The sequence below is a fragment of the Macaca mulatta genome, chromosome 15 (genome assembly GCF_049350105.2).
Source record: "Macaca mulatta isolate MMU2019108-1 chromosome 15, T2T-MMU8v2.0, whole genome shotgun sequence".
Lineage (NCBI taxonomy): Eukaryota > Metazoa > Chordata > Mammalia > Primates > Cercopithecidae > Macaca > Macaca mulatta.
Window position 1 is genome coordinate 44559473 of NC_133420.1, and position 13594 is coordinate 44573066.

The following is a 13594-nucleotide window of genomic DNA, read 5'->3' on the forward strand; positions in this document are numbered from 1 at the left end:
CACAAATGAGAGGTCCCCAGACTAAGCGCATCCTTGGGGAAGACAATAGACTCACTTAAGAGCTAGAGTCATAAAAGAATGCAAATCTCCCAAACAAAACATAATTGAGCAGAGAGATGAGACCTGATCCCATAAATAACCCACCATAATTAGAACATATCAACAGTTCCCATTAAAGAAACATCAGGCAGTCAAGTACTGGAAGTCTGGGAAAATTGAGTTCTTAATTAAATCCTCATCAGAATTACTAGTACCCATATTCTCCACATCCCATTTCCCCAAGTCTCAAGTGTAGGTGTATCAGGAAATGGCTTGGTTCTGTGTAATCACATGAAATGAATTCTTTCCCTGCTCAATCTTCAGGACTGATAGAGCCACTGGGTCCTAGTTCTTGAAATATCAATCTTCAAAGAAACCTGGCAAAATCTCAGTATTCCCAGACAGGAGCCATGCAGCCAGTCTTCTTTTAAAGAAATGTTTATCTTCTCTTAATTACACTCCTGTGCTCAACATCTGCCTTGGTTCCCTAATGTCTACAGAATATAGTCCAACTTCCTGCAATTGGAATTCCTCCTGGAATTGGAATTTCTCCAACTCTCTCTTCTCCATTCCCTAGACATGGTTTATTCTGTGCTGGATCCCTTTTTATGCTGATTCAGTCACATCAGTCTGGAATATCCTTTCTCTCATTCTCTGATCACCAAAATCTCACTAAAATCCCACTATTTCACCAGAAATATTCTCATCAAGATCACCAGGCATATTCACTCATCAGCTCTTCTCAGCAGCATTCAATCTGTGGACCTGTTCTTTTCTAGAAAGACTCTGTCCCTAGGTTCAGTGACTCCATACTCTCTTGGTTTTCTTCCTAATTCTCTGACCACCTCTCCTTAGTCTCCTTTTCAATTCTTCCCCTCACTCCATCTAAAGAGCTGTGACCTTCCTGGGATCATCTCTTCTCACTGCCTCAGTGATCTCCTTCATGCCCCATCTCTACGCCAATGACTCCCAGTTCTGAATCTCCAGCTCTGATCCCTCTCGATGACTCCTGATCCACATACCAAATGCCTAATGACATCATTAATTGGACATCCCATGACATCTCAAACTCAAAACACTTAGAATCTTCTAGAACTACCCCCTTGCCTCCTCACCCCTCCCACTACAATTGTCTGCCTCCTGTATGCGCTAGCTCAGTGAGCATCTTCCAACCATTTCTGTTCATAACTCAAACTCAAAGCCTGGCCATCTTTCTTGATATTTTTCTTACCCTCGTCTCTCATATCCACATCCTTCTAAATCAGGGGTTGACAAACCTTTTTCTAAAGAGCCAGAGAGTAAATGTTTTCAATTTTGAGGGCCATGCAATCTCTCTCATGACTGCTGGACACCATACTGTCTCCTATTTTAAACACCAGTGCTGGTCAGCTGGTGTAGGGTGGCTGGATGATGAGATTTCTCACCAAGTCAACAGAAGACAATAGGCCATTTTCAAACGTTTTATTTATTTATTTATTTTACTTATTTTGGAGACAGAGTCTCACTCTGTTGCCCAGACTGGAATGCAGTGGCGTGATCTTGGGTCACTGCAACCTCCGCCTCCCTGGTTCAAGCAATTCTCCTGCCTCAGCTTCCCGAGTAGCTGGGACTACAGGTGCATGCCACCACGCCTGGCTGATTTTTTGTATTTTAGTAGAGACTGGGTTTCACCATGTTGCCCAGGCTGGTCTCGAACTCCTAAGCTCAGGCAATCTGCCCGCCTCAGCCTCCCAAAGTGCTAAGATTACAGGCGTGAGCCACCGCAGCCAGCCCGTTTTATTTTTTAAGAATAGATAATAGATGCCTATGATACAAAATTCAAAAGACGTAAAAACATATCTAAAAATGATTCCCTATCCACTGAGCCCCCTTGCCCAAAAGATCCACTATTAACAGTTTCATGTGTATCTTTCCAGAGATAATTTATACATACTCAACCATATACCAATGCTAGCATATTATATGTGTGGTTTTAAAACTTGCTTTAAATGTATTTCTCTCATTTTTTCCTAACTACATTGCAATCTCATGTGAACAATCTATCTTATCAATAAACTTTGAGTTTTTTTAAATTTAAAATGTATATGCAATATCCAAATGTATATGCAATATCCAAATATGTATATCCAAACCTACAAAAAGGTTTAAAAATAATTCCATGTATACTTATACATCTTCCGCCTTAAGAAATTAAACATTGCCAACGCAGCTAAATCTTTTTATATATCCTGGAATCACTTCACCTTGTTCCCTCCTAGAGGTAACCACTATTCTAGATTTAATATTTAAATCTAACATTTCTTCACATATTTGTTATATATGTTGTGTTTCTGGGCAGTAATTAGTATTATTTTTCATGTTTTAAAGCTTTATAGTACCAATCTTTGTGTGTTCTTTTGCTGTTTGCTCATTACCTTAAAAATGTGAGTCAAGTCCAACAGAGCTTAAAAATAATAAAAAATAAAAGTGTGTTTGTGAGATTCATCCATGTCAATACATATTAATATAACTCCTGGTTCAGTAATATTCAGTATGGAATAGCATTACATTATGTCGCCATTCTAGTATTTATCCTTTTCCTCTTGATAGATGTTTAGATTATCTCTAACTTTTTGCTATTACATTACCATGAAGATAATTCTTATGTTTCCTAACATGTAGAGATCATTTTTCTAGACTTATATAATGGAATGCCTGGTTCATGAAGTATGCATATCTTCAAGTTTCTAAATATTGTCTAATTGTTCTCTAAGGTGCTTACACCAATTCACACTCTCATAGCGATATATGAGTTCTTATTGTTTCACCTTCTTGCCAGTATTTAGTATATTAAGCAGTCTTGGTAGGAAAGATGACACACTCAAATGGGATAATTAAAGAGAGTTTAATGAAGGGATTTTTTTTCAGAGTTGTGAACTGAGGTGAAGGAACCAACAAGAGTTGGTAAAGTATCCACAACGGGGAGTCACTGACACTCCCAGGTCTGAATTGGTAGGCATGGGAGTGTTACTCGAACTTAAGAAACATACACCTGTGCGAGTGGATGTTTAACAAGAGCTGTAATTTTCAGTAGAGCATCACAGCCATCATCAGCCCTAGGCAGAGCAGGGAGAGAACCAGGGAAATAAATCCAAACTCATGGTTCTCTCATTTTCCATTTTCTGGACAGAGAAGGGTAGAGAGTGGATCTGGAAGGGCAAATAGGCAATACCTTGCACTTGATATTGTTGGACTTTTAAATTATTGCCAAGCTGACAGGGTAAAATGGTCTCTTATTGTGGTCTTGTTTTTGCATTTTTCTGATATCTAATAAAGTTTAGCAGTTTTTCATGTATTTATTGTCCATTTAATAGACTCCTCTGTAAATTGCCTCTTCCTATGCGTCACAATTTTTTTTTTATATTGGGTTATATTGACAAATGTTGTATAGATTTTTTTATATATTCTGTATACTAATTCTTTTATGGGCATACATGCATTGTCTTTACTTTTTTAGTGTTTTTGATTAATAAGAATTTTAAATTTTAATGTAGTTGAATCAATCAGTTCTTTCATAGATGATGCTTTGTTTTTCTTGTTTAAGAAACCCTCCTTTATACTATCACATTTGGGATTAAGTTAAAAAAAACAAGAAGCCCTCCTTTATTCTGCATTCATAAAAAATATTCTACATTTTCTTGTAACACTTTCAATTTTTTCTTTTTTAATGTTAGGTTTTTAATCCCCCTAAAATTTAGTTTTTGTTTGTGGTGCAAGATAGAGATCAGATTCTTTTCATTGCATTACCAATTGTCCTAGCACCATTTATTAAATTATTACCCTATTATTCCCTGCTGATCTGCACTGTCGACTCTGTTACACAGTAAGGTTTCGTGTAAGTATTGATCTGTTTCTGGGTTCTCAATTTTGTTCACTAATTTCTTTATACCTGCCAGAAAATACAATCTTGATTACTGTAGCCATATAAGAAGACTGGATACCTACCAGAACAAATCCCTCCACCTTGCTCTTCTTTAAACTCATCTTAATTTTCATGGCTCTTTGCTTTTCACTATAAATTTTTAGAATCAATGTGTCAAGCTACACAAAATACTATAAAGTTTTTAATTGGAGGTACATTAAATTTATGAATTAATTTATAGGGAACTTACAATATTATAATATTAAGTCTTCTTATCTATGTACATGGTATATATCTCCATTTATTTAGATTTAGCTCTAACTTTTTTCAATAAAGGATTTTAAACATTTCTTCACAAATGCTATGCTCATATTTGGTTAGATTTATTCTTATGCTTCTTATGTCCCTTAAGGTATCACAAACCTTTAAAATTTCATTTCCTAGTAACTGTGACTGGTGCACAGAAAGTGAATAATTTTAAAACTTTGACCTTTATATCCAGAAACCTTGCAAAACTTATACTATAATATTTGAAGAGTCTCTTATGTTGTCTTAATCTATGATAATTTACTCTACAAATTTTATTTTATCCTTTCCAAACCTTTTACTTTTTTTTTTTTTTTTTTTTAACCTTTCTTAAAGGGTTGGCTAGAGTCTTCAGCACAATGCTGAATGGAAACTGTGCTGTTGGATCCCTTGCCTTTTCCTGAATTTAAATCGATTGCTTCTAACATTTTCCTATTAAATATAGTGTTTGCTGTATAATTTTGTATGTTTATACAGCAAACACTGTATAATTTTGTATGTTTTTTATCCCTTTATCGAGTTAAGAACATTCTGTTTCTTCTTTCCCAATTTTTTAAAAATACAAATGACTGTTAAATGTTTTCAAATGATTTCTGCATGTGCTGATGACCAGATGGTCCTTTAATGTGAACCATCTTTGTATTCCTGAGATATAATCAATTTAATGATTATATACATTTATATATATACACACACATATGGTTTGCAAATATTTTTGTTTCTGCATCTATATTAATGAATGAGAATGGTGTGTAACTTACATTCCTCATGGTGTGCATGTCTATTTTGCATCAAGGACTTCATAGCTTCATGAAATGAATTGATGAGTGTTTCTTAATCTATTAGCTTCCGGAAGAGTTTGTGGAAGTTTGAGATTGTTACCTGACAGACTGTTAGAGCTCATTGCTAAAATTGTGTAGGATAGGTGTTTTGAAGGTAAATATATTTTAAACTACTGATCCCCATTCTTCAAATGCAATAAACGATTTAAGTTTTCTATTCTTGATTCAATGATAATAAATAACACTTTAATAGGAAATTGTCCATTGCATTTAAGCACTCAATTTGCTTTGCATAAAGTTATTTGTGGTACTGTGTGTTACATCTGTGGCTATTGTTCTTTTATATTTATAATGTTTCGTATTTGTGTCTTCCCTTTTTTACTTCGTCAGTCTTGCCAGAGGTTTTTTTATATAGTCTCTTCGATCTTTATTGTATATTTCTTCTCAATTTTATTAATTTTTGTGCTTGGATTATTTCCTCCTTTTCATTTTCTTGCTTATCATTTTTAGTATTTATTTTCTATATAAACATCAAAGTTATAAATTGCCACCTGCCAATACTTATATACATTTTCAGCAGTTTTACTATGCTATGCATAGATATGGTTTTCTTCATATTCTTACTAATTAGAGTACACTGAGATTTTTAAATCTGTAAATTTATATCTTTCACCAAATTTTGAAAATTTCAGCCATTATTTCTTCAAGTGTTTTTCTGCCTAGTTCTCTCTTTCTTCTGTTTCTGAGACTCAAATTATACATATGTTGGACTTTATGCTCTGGTGCCCTCGGTCCCTGAAGCTGTGTTCAATTTTTTAAAATAAAATTTAGCTTTTCAAATAGTTTTAGGCTTGTAGAAAAAATTGTGATGATGATACCGAGAGTTGCCGTATGCTCCACACCCAGTGTTCCCTATTATTTTATATATTATGATACATTTGTTAGAATTAATGAACCAATATTGATACATTATTTTAAACTGAAGTCCCTACTTTGTTCAGATTTCTTTGGTTTTTACCTTCTTCTGTTCTAGGATCTCATCCAGAATCCCACATTACATTTATTTACCATGTCTCCTTAGGTTCCTCTGGGCTTTGATGATTTCTAAAACTTTCCTTGGTTTGTTTGTTTGTTTGTTTGTTTTTTTGGCCTTGACAGTGTTGAGGAGTACAAGTTAGGCATTTTATAGAATGTCCCTCAATTGGGATTTATGTAATTTTTCCCCTCACAGTTAGATTAAGGCTTGGGGGAGGAAAATCACAGAGTCAAAGTGACATTTTCATCACATCACGTTAAGGGTACATACTATTCACATGACTGATATGGTTTGGATTAGTGTCCCCACCCAAATCTTGTATCAAATTGTAATCCCTGGAAGCTGCAGCAGTAGTTGGAGTCTAAGGACTCTTATGACAATCTCCAGGTGCCTTCTGAGAGAAAAGGGGAGGATGCCACTGGAGTCATCTTCCTTTTCGATGCCACTATCTTTCCCTTCTCTTTTACCCTCAGTACCAGACGATACTAGTTCTTCCCTTTCTCCAGTGTCTTACATCACTTCCCAGGAGATGAAGTGTATTCTTCACTGGTTTGCCAATTAGTCAGGTCCCCAGTGTGAACGCTTCCTGCAGGACCTGGTAGCTAAGGCAGTGCCAGGAAAATTACAGCCACTGCCAAATAGTCTGGTATAGCTTAGTGTGTCCAGGGCAAATGGACCACCTTGTATCTTTGAGTGCCACCTATGTCTTTGGGATCAGTGGTCTCAAGGCTAGGCTGAGCAGGAATGCAATGAATTTGTCAGGCAGCTGGAGTTCCATGAGCCAGACTTCATGGCAAAGTTTGACCAAGCAGTGGCTGCTACAGCTGGTAAGGACTGATAGGTATTCAGACCAAAGAAGATAACCGCAGCTGATGAAGCCAAGGCCATGACTCTACGATGAGAACTCAATTCAAGCGTGTCACCTAAAAGTCTGGAACTGGTATTCCAACCAGCATACTGAACTCACTGACCAGTACAGGCATGATTATTTCAACATTAATAGCATGCCAACTAGGCTCCTACTGTAAATGTTTTCATTCTAAGCAATTCAGATCATCGGTCCATCTTCTAGTTTGCTTCTTTCCAAGAGATGTCAAAGAACAACAAGAGATGCCTCAAGAACTTGATGGCTTCTTCTACAACTATAACCAAAAGGGATCTACACATTGTAACTCAAGCCCACTGCTGGCTCATGAAGTATGGAAAGTAGAACCCTTTTTCCCCAAAAATAAGACAGGACAATAAAAGTTCATATTTTTACACTAAAAAAAAAAAAAATTGTAATCCCCAATATTGGGGGTAGGGCCTGGTGGGAGGTGATTGGATCGTGGGGGTGGTTTCCCATGAATGATCTGGCACCATCCCCCTAGTGCTGTTCCCATGATAGAGTTCATTTTCACAAGATCTGTTAAAAAGTGTGTAACACCTTTCCCCTCTCCCTCTTCCTCCTGCTCTGGCCATGAAAGATGTGCCTGCTTCCCCTTCACCTTCCACCATCATTGTAAGTTTCCTGAGAACTCCCCTGGTGTGGAAGCCACTATGCTTCCAGTATAGCCTACAGAACCGTGAGTGAATCAAATCTCTTTTCTCTATAAATTACCCAGTCTCAGGTATTTTTTTTTTTTTGAGATGGAGTCTCGCTCTGTTGCCCAGGCTGGAGTGCAGTGGCATGATCTCAGCTCACTGCAAGCTCCGCCTCCTGGGTTCACACCATTCTCCTGCCTCAGCCTCCCGAGTAGCTGGGACTACAGGTGCCTGCTACCACGCCTGGCTAATTTTTTTCTGTATTTTTTAGTAGAGACGGAATTTCACCATGTTAGGCAGGATGGTCTTGATCTACTGACTTTGTGATCCACCCACCCTGGCCTCCCAAAGTGCTAGGATTACAGGCATGAGCCACCATGCTCGGCCTTTTTTTTTTTTTTTTTTAGCTCAGATTGTCCAACTTTGGTCACTGGGGGCTCCTGTGTCCCTTTGACATACCCTATTATTGTGGAGCATTGCTTTATTGTTTTTTTGTTTTTGTTTTTCAGTATTTATAAGATGCTCCAGGACCCAGCAGGAAGGTGTCATCTGTGAGCCAGAAAATGGGCCCTGACCAGATATTGAATCTGCCCTGATCTTGGCCTTCCCAGCCTCCAGAACTGTGAGAAATAAATTTCTATTGTTTGCAAGCTACCTAGCTTATAGTATTTTGTTACAGCAGCCTGAAGGGACTAAGACAACCCCCTTGGACAGCTGGTACAGAAACTGAGATTTAGTCTCTCTACCTTCAGTTTCCTTATCTATAAAATGGGGATAGATTCGTAAGTATTAAATGCTATACTATGTACTTAGTTTGGGACCTGACTCTAGTACATGCTCAGTAAAATTTTTAGAAGCTATCATTATTTATTTACCATACATTTGGGAAAAACAGGTGTTAATAATTTGGCCATTTGATACATCCTTGATTGCTTTACTGATAATGGTTTTGGCTAACATTTCTGGATGGTAAAATAATGTTGAAGAATATTTAATATTACCTGACACGATTTGTTAATCAAGTACAGTGTCAACTTGAAAAAAATTCAAGTATATTTGTGAAGATGGGTTCAATTCTATAGTCGTTGAAGCTTAAGTGAGAGAGCTCTTATCAAAGCCCCTGCAAAATATGAGGCCTTCACTAGTTATCACATAATTCACTAATGATATTTTGCCTGGAAGTGTTTTCTACTCAATTTTTTTCAGTTTGTTAGGGAGGCCAAAAAAGAAACAAAAAAAAAGACAATTTTTGCTAAAAATAGCATAGCTTGATTCATCATCATTTTAGACAAATATGTAACGAAACAGGAAGCAACTTTGAAAGCCCTCTTAACTACACTGATATACATGTGTTTTAGCTATGGTGGGGGAGGGTGCTAGATTTGAGAAGAGAAACATCAGGGATATTAGGTCCAAAAAGGAGAGTAGAAAGAGGCGTCCCAGAAGCAGACTTTGGCTCTCCTCTCCCAAGCTCTGATGCTTGAGCAAGAGGGAGAGAGAAGAGAGAATCACATCTGCCCACTGCAGTCCCACCAACCACAGGTGTGGCCTGCTGTGAGAGGAGAAAAGCGCTGGCTCAAGTGGGCTTGGACCAGGACTGGACTTCCAATACCCACAAGGGGGACTTTCTGAGATGTCAGTAAGACACCTGCTACTGGGAGTCATCATAAGGGAGAAATGAAAGTCCTTCGCATCTGTAGTCCCACAGAACCCCACTGCTCCATGAACCAGTTATACAGCGGAAGGGCAGGACGCTGGACAGCAAAAATGAATGAAAACTGAGAAATGTGATTCACAGATATTTAACATCTAAAAGTATTTGGCAGATGTTTTTCAAGGCTGGCCACTCTCAGATAACCACTGCAAGGCAAACCCAATTGCCCACTGCCCAAGACAAGTCTAAGAATGTGGTGAAAGTTGATGGTGGGAAGGGAGATGGTGCAATGAAAATGATAGCGTTCATGGGGAAAATCGAGGCTCTTAGCAGTGGTCAGCTCTCTGCACTGAAGTCACTGAAGCTGAGCATTTCCCTGAGACAGAAGAGAATGACCATGGCTCAGTGAGGGACATGACCTGACCTCCCAGCAGGATGCGGCCCTCATGGAAATTTTTTTCCAAGATCATCCTGAGAATGCTACAGCATGGCACCTCTTTAGTGACTTTCTGAGCCTCTCCTCTTACAAATCACGAACGAGGCTCATAAAAAAATAACTTGGAAAATAAATCCTGAATGCACATATTCAGGATAAAAATTCAGTAAGTCTGAATTTTTAATATTTATGTATGTGTGTATATATGTATATATATATTAAAAATATATTTTTGAGATAAGATCTAGCTCTGTCAGCCAGGCTGGAGTGCAGTGGCGCAATCATAGCTCACCGCAGCGTTGAACTCTTGTACTCATGTGATTCTCCCTCCTCAGCCTCCCAAGCAGCATGTGACTACAGGCACCCACCACCACACCTGGCTAAAGGATTTTTAAAATATTATGACTCTAAGACAGAGAAGGAAAATGGCCTGGCTGCCAACCTGATGGGATGTCACTGCTCTTCGCTTTTACCTCCTTCCCTGTCACTGGTAAACTCAGTGCTACGAAGTGTGCAGTTTACATGCCTGGGTTGCGCAGTCACACAAGCTTGAGTCCTACTTTGCAACTTTCTAGCCACATGACCTTGGGCAATTTATTTAATCTGACTAAATAAATACTTGGCAAACTCTTGGCATGATACCTGCTGTAAAGGAAGTGTTCAGTGTCGGCTATTGTTTTTATTAAGAGCAGCTCCCCGTGAACTCAGTAGCCAGACAGGAAATCTTCTGTTGATTTTTGTTTTTCCCCAGTTGGGAATCATTTCAAGCTCTTCTACCTTAACAACAGAGTATTATGGAGTAGGATACAGATCACATTAATTTTTAGCCTCAAGTGTAAGACTTCAAAGACATTTTCCGCTTTGGAATAAGCATGGTGGGCATTACTCCCCACTTCCAGGTGAAGGGTGGAGAATGCATCCATGTAGCTCAAGTTCTTGCTTACTTTCCTCTACCAGTAGGGAGAATTGGAAAGGCAAGTTTGCGGAGTACAGATAGAATCCTTACGATGCTCCATTTTTAACAATCTGGAAGAAGAGGCACGGAAAGGTTAAGATCATCCAGCAAGCAGTCAAGCCAGGATTGTGTGTCCTACTTTGCAATTTTCTAGCCATGCGACCTTGGGCAATTTACTTAATCATACTAAATAAAAAATATATGTTTGGCAAATTCTTGGCATGATACCTGTTATAAAGGAAGTGTTCAGCGTCAGCTATTGTTCCCAAACAATGGGATTGCAAATCCTTTCAGTCTGTCCCCAAACACAGTGCCTTCCCCTCCATACTGTGTGTGGATCCTCTGCCTGCCCCGACAGGACCAGCTCCAAAATCTGCAGGGTCAAAGGTGATTCTGTGGTTAACATGTACCAAATGCTTTCCTTTGCAAGTTGGAGATTTTAAACCACAGCCCCCTCCCTCTCTTGAACATTCATTTCTTTCCTGCAAATAAGCAAAACATACTGTTTTCCTTGAAATTCTGCATGTTCAGCGGGATATTTTTGGGCATTGAGGTGGATTGTAATGCAAATGCCCTTGATTTTCTTGGGACTCTCTTTCTCCCGTGAATTTCAGTGAGTGATAGGCTCCCTTGAAATAAATGCGCTTTTGATAGATGAAAATTCTCCTTTCCCATGTGAAATGTGCTTGGTGGCAGATACTTCCATTTGGCAGAATTTGTTTAATAACTCAGCGTCGTGCGGGCTCAGCTGGGCAGAACCTGAAAGATGAAGCGAGAATCTGGGGCTGGGACCCAGAGGGCCCAGGTTGGGTCAGGGTAGGGACGAAGATACAGAAAGCTAAAAACTGGGGTCTCCACATCAACCAAGAACCAGGAACTGGAGTGACTGGTAGGTGACTAATAGGTGCAAAGAACACAAATGTGGAGTGAAGGTAAGCAAGGGTGGGAGGGGTGGGAACAGATGGACAGAGCTCAGGAGTGAGAACAATATTAGAGCAGCTGCGGTTGATTCTGTCCTTTGTGTTAGAGCAGCTGCATTTAGAGCCGTGCTTTTAGCTCATTATATGGAAGAATTCTCTTCTTATCAGAGCAATCTAGCAAGATAGGCAATGCAGAGAAATGAGCTTCCTGTCACCAGAGGTGTGCAACTTCCAGCAGAGCTTCCTACGCTGAGAGGGTGGTGGGACTGGATCACACGTGAGGTCCCTTCTGCACTCAGATGCTGTGATTTGTGTCACTCCTTGGAGGAACCCCCTGTCGTGGCTCCCCATTGACCTCCAGGTCACAGCCTGACTTCTGGCACAGCCTCCAGGGCCTTCTCTGACCTGGCCCCAGCCTCCTCTCTGGTCATTCCACCACACTGCCAATTGTCTAGGTTCCATCTTGATGTCCCTGGAATCATCTTAGTGTGTTCTGTTCCCCTGTGCATCTGGGCCCTTCTTTAGCCCTTTACCTGTTACACTTATCTCTTCTTTGTCCTTCATCTGGTTAACTCTTGCTCATCCTTCCAGTCCCTTCCTCCTGGAAGCCCTCTTTCCTGAGCCCTGAGAATGGCCTAGTGTCTCCTCTGGGCTTCCACTGCCCCTGGTCCTTCCCATTCACAACACTCGAAACGCTGCTCTGGAATTCTGACTCACTGCACTGGGAGCAACCACCAGAGGCAGGGAAATGTCTGTCTTGTGCATTTTTCAATCCCCAGTGCCCAGTGCCCTACCTGGCAGCTAATAAATGCCCAATACAGTCCTGTTGCTTTTGAAGTGGTTGAATATCTGCCGTCACTGGACCACAGCTGCACTGTCCCCTGAGCCCTTCTGGTCAGTCCCTTAGGCTGCCGGCTGAGCACAGAGATTGGGTTTCGTGGCTAACTTTACAACACTGTGGTCTGACGTTAATTAATTTTTAAAATCAGGTTTTCCCCATACTCATTGAGTCCGGAGATTTTTTAGAAGGTTAATTGAGGCAAAAACGAGAGAGAACATCTGTCTTTCATCCCCTGAGAGAGGATAGCATCCTCCATGAAGTGGCAAAGTTGCTAATGAATGAACCACTTAGCTTGGAGGGACCAGGATTCTAATTCTGGGTCCTCCGTTAACCTGCTGTGTGACCTTGGGTTAACTGCCTATCCTCTCTGGGCAACATTCATTTAGCAAATATTTGTTGCAGTCCCACGTGTTCCTAGCACTTTGACATGGCTGAACACAGACAAGATTGAACACAGACGTGATTTCTGTCCTGACAGAATTTACAGTTTAATGGAGAGACAGACAATACATCAGCAAACAGCCAAATATCTAAGTATCTCAATACAAATTGTGACAAGAGCTACAAAGGAACTGAACAATGTATAGGAACAACAAATAATGGAGGTGAGTGTGGAAGAAAATACTTAATGAAGCAGTAATATTAAAGTCTGAAGGTTACAAAAAAAGCCAGTGATAGAGTGCTCCAGGCAGATAAATAATGGCTGTGCAATGGTCCTGGGGCATAAATCATTCAGAAATCAGGAGAAGGCCAATGTGCTTGCAGAATAATTGGTGAGGGGAAAATCTCATGTGTGAAATGGGGATGATAAGGTATGTCTGCATTAGCTCCCTCCCAGGGTCTTGGCAAGTAGCAAGTGGTGGATCAGATTTTGCCTAATACAAGTACATAATTGTTGCTCAGTAAATAGTTAGTTAAATGAATGATACAGTGATTCCTTTGAGGGAATAAAAATATTTGCATTGGTAATTATTATCCAATTAAGACCAATTATTACATTCATTAATACATTTCAAAGACTCAGGTTTGGCCGTCAGGATTACTAAGGATAACGGCAGCCACTTATATTCAAATCTGTCCATACATCCTCCTGAAAATCTTACAGAACAAAAAAGCAGAGCAAATAAAATTACTCTTGGCCCACGCCTATAGCATAGCTAGGAGTCAGAAAACATTAGAAGCTTCCATTTACATGTAAGT

General features: G+C 39.6%; 1 pseudogene; it reads left to right on the forward strand.

Moving 5' to 3' along the window:
- Window positions 1-6476: 6476 nt before the first annotated feature.
- On the forward strand, window positions 6477-6902 carry LOC100424657 (uncharacterized protein C14orf119-like; annotated as a pseudogene).
- The last annotated feature ends 6692 nt before the right edge of the window (window positions 6903-13594 follow it).